Genomic DNA, 4,056 nt, shown 5'->3' with positions numbered 1-4,056 from the left:
GAAATTCTAACAAATGGCGTCTTTTCTAAATCTATCTTGCCAGTGATAAAAGCAATGGACATTGTGCTGACGAAAGACACATAATTACTGGTTTCTCATGAAATAAATAAATAAAATAAAAGCTTTGGCTAACATTATATTTGATTAATGGATAATCAACTTTTTTTAAATATGCAATGTATATTTGCTTGAAAAAACCAAACACCAAACCCGATAAGTAATGATCCAAATAGTTGCCAAACTTCTTGCTGCCAGTCTGCTACTTCTCTGTTTAATGTCATCATTATACGAATACTGGAAGTAAGTTGAACAAAACAAAAATTTAAGACCGTCATTTTAGATTCTGGGACAATTATAACACTTTTGTTACTATTTTTATAACATTAACAGGATATAGCTGATATCAATCTTATACGAATAAACATACTCATAAATGAGGTCTAAATCAAAGGAATCTTGGTGCAGCACTAACAATGTAAAAGCGCCACATAGCACACATGCAGATGTCTGCGGGAGACGCGAAAGGTAGATGACGTCAGATTAGTTGCATACCACTCAGAGAAGAAGCTCCAGAGCAGCTGAGGAGGTTTAGGGAAGGAAACAAGAACAGCTTTTCATCATTCCCCGGTAGGCTATGTTTCTACAAGGTCTTCCTAGCTCATTGCCAGAGCTACCACTTTACATGCTGATAAGATATGGATGTAACCACAGACCAATAAGAAAAAAACAATGAATTATTGTAGATTCAAATCAACAATGTTCAACTGTCATCTAAAATCATACGAGGTACATATTTTGCAGTGATTAGTTCATCCTATCAGCTCCTTTAACTGTTGCATATTGCTCATGGAGCAGAAGACGTGGCCCCAGAATGTCACTCGCCAAATTAACATTCCTATTAAAAAAATAAAAAATAACACGTGCCTCCCCCCTCCAAGGACTAACTAAATGTGGAGAAGGAGTACCTTAAAATGCGTGAAAAAGTCTGTGAAAAGCAATACATGTCATGGTAACATCAGAGGGGGTTACCAACCGTCGTCATAGGAGGGACTGCAGCGGCTCAGCGAGCGGGAAAGCGGGGATGGGGCGGGGCGTTCTGCGAGCGTCCTCCATTCATTCATGGTCGTTAGTACTCAAACCATGCTTATTTCATGTTTCACCTCTGCCTCACTGGAAAGATATTTTAGACGATAAAGAATGTAGCGGCAGGTGAATGACATTGAAGTCGGGGTAAATTCATTCCGTTTATTATATAGCAATATAGGCAATTCTGATAAAAATACAACTTTAAGAAAAGTTCGTTCATGTTTGATACGCGTTCATCGACACCACTCTGTTATACCTGATCATTAGGAACAAGACAGAGCAAGGAAATTTAGACAGGTTAGATATCAAATAAACATAAAAGGCATTTGGGACTATAAAATACCATAGCTAGTCTTAGGCATACATTACTGGACAATGAAAGTTTCTCTCCGAAGCACAAGGACCGTCGTTTTTCACTATAGTAGGCAGAGACTATATACATATATGATACCGTTGGTATCCAACTCCTAGAACAACAACGTTCGCAATTTACACGAGTATGTAGGCCTCGCGTGGCACATATGCCTGCTAAGATATCCGTTTAACAGCGTTTACGTGTTCATTACGTGTTTTTCTGAAAACAGCTTAGCCAACCAAAGAAATACTTCAGGGGCAAGTTTTTTGGGTCGTATTAATCTTTTGATGTCGGAGAAATACCTTAAAATATGAATCACTCCTGGGAATCGGTTATAGGCCCCTCACGGTATTTCTGTGTGCTTATTACGTGTAAAAACAAACAAACCACATTAAAAAACTTGTTAAACGGACATTTACGCACGGCATTCACAGATAGACAGGATGAATTACAGGTGCGCTATATTACTGTATTATTAAAAGAAACTATATTATAGCTACTATGTCTCCATCTCCATAAATGATCATTTGGGGTTCATTATCCCTTTATGTGAAGATCTTCTGAGGTTGACGGAGTTCTGGTTGTTTTCAGTTGGTGTGAAGTTAGGCTGTTGGAACGGACTGTGTCGATCACCAGGTATCAGACTTGCTGAGGATGAGGAATGAGGACCCTCCTCAGCTCTCCGAGGGGAGGGGATCACGCTGCCGGTGTGAACGTAATGGGGGTGTTCCCTTCCATGCCGTCTCCCTGTGGTAAAAGTAGGTGAATGGACACAGTCACTGGCACGGGTAAGGAATGGTCAGAAAGCCCTGTGCTCATGCGCACAGAGGACACACTATTTTCCCACCGACGGTCACTGGATGCATGTCTACATATACGGCAGTGTCATAGTGACCATGACCACCAAACGCATCTGGGCTGCTGGTGAACTGACGAGGGCTCGTCGTTCGCAAGTAACCGCGCTGGGAGAGAGATTAACTCATTTGAAAAGGAAGACTATGAGAAGCGACTCCTCATGATGGACGTGAGGGTCGTCCCAAAACTGACGTCCCTTTGAATTGACCGCGGGACCGTTTAAAAAAGGAGAAAGACTCGCACCAGCTGATCACCCTCAGGATGGCGAGGGACATCGCCTGCTGGCCGCCGTGGTGTATTGTCACTCTAGGCAGATCAGTGCCCAAATGATAAAGTAGTATTATGGCGACGAGTCAATGATTTAGAGTTTTTTGGAGAAGGTAGCTTTGCTGGGGCAGGCGAAAAACATGACCAGCAACTCGAAGAGAACATATGAGACCAGGGTCTTATGATGAAGAAGGGGTCTGTTGAACGGGCTTAGGCAGTAGGGAGGGAGCAGTTTGCCCATTGGCGCGTGGTGCCACTGTGGCTTGGTCTCTTCATCGACGAAAATTCCGGCAGAGTTTCAGGCCAGAAAATACCAATTGAAATCAAATAAAAAGCACTGAACTATGGCTATTCCCTCGCTGTCGCGCTTTCAGGATACTAAACCAAGCCCAAACCTGCTTTTGGAAATCGTTTTGGGCAGTATGCGGCTCCTGCTCTTTTTTATAACGCCTTCATTCGTCACGGAATTCTCCATGGCCTACTCTCCGAGTGTAAAACCGGATTCCTCGCGAAAAAAAAATATCAATGGGGACGTTAACAGGGTCTCCGTATGAGTTCCCCTGAATGGTAGTTAGTAGTAACTACAGGAGGGCATCAAAGCTGGGTCTGTTCCTGTCAAGAAGTACTCGTTACTCAGTGGGCGCAAAAGTAGCGGCATCCTTTTCCTGGGGTCCCACAGCCCGCGTGTCGGGAAACGGGTTGAAGTTTTAAGTTGCGTCTTCAAAGCGCAACCCGAAATGTTGATGACCACCCTCTCGCAGAATCCTGCCGGCTGCGGCTGTATCGATCCACCGACAGGTGAGGCGCCGAGAGCACCCGGAGCCGGGGGGGGGGTGGGGCGGTTTGGGGGCAGGGGGTCCGCCAGCATGTTTCCACCTCATACCGCCCCTCTCCACCTCGCTAACCACGGCTGGCAGTCGCGTTGCCTGCTCTTGTGCATCGCGGACGAGCGGGGCTTGATCACGCTGAGGGACGGGTCATCCAAAAGGTGTTTTTTTCGGTATGGAGGGGCAGAGTGCGCCGCCTCTCCCATCCCAGCCTACAGCTTTGGAGAGCTGAGGCCCGACGCCCTTAATCTCTTCTACCATCACATATTCCGCCATATCCACACACATGAAGCGGGAGCTCCCCTCTGCCCCCCTTACAAACACGTCGACACACGCCACGGCGCGCATAAGTCTGATATACATTCCACCCACCCAATCGGAAATTAACTGACACGAATGTCGAGCGCACACACTCTCATTCAGTGGTGTGAAGAAAAAAACCACCTGATCCAAGCTGGATCATTACTTGTGAGTCCGTCTAGGTTCTCACTATATCAAGCTTGTATCAACGCAGACACAACGCGATAGACGCAAGGCTGTCTTAAAACATTAAGGTTTCTTGCAGCGGCATTTCAAGCGAATGCATCAAGGAAAAACCCACAAGGCGGGACAGGCCTGTTAAAGCAATGCGTTTGTCTGCCAATAAAGTGCCGATTGTGTCGAACA

The 4,056-nt window shown here is 45.3% G+C and overlaps 1 pseudogene; it reads right to left on the bottom strand.

The window, feature by feature from the left end:
• Nucleotides 1-1,964: 1,964 nt before the first annotated feature.
• LOC116687464 (potassium voltage-gated channel subfamily A member 3-like) lies at nt 1,965-3,738 on the bottom strand (annotated as a pseudogene).
• Between the last annotated feature and the right edge of the window lie 318 nt (nt 3,739-4,056).

This window comes from Etheostoma spectabile, chromosome 4 (assembly GCF_008692095.1).
Source record: "Etheostoma spectabile isolate EspeVRDwgs_2016 chromosome 4, UIUC_Espe_1.0, whole genome shotgun sequence".
NCBI lineage: Eukaryota > Metazoa > Chordata > Actinopteri > Perciformes > Percidae > Etheostoma > Etheostoma spectabile.
This window is presented reverse-complemented; position numbering and strand designations above follow the sequence as displayed.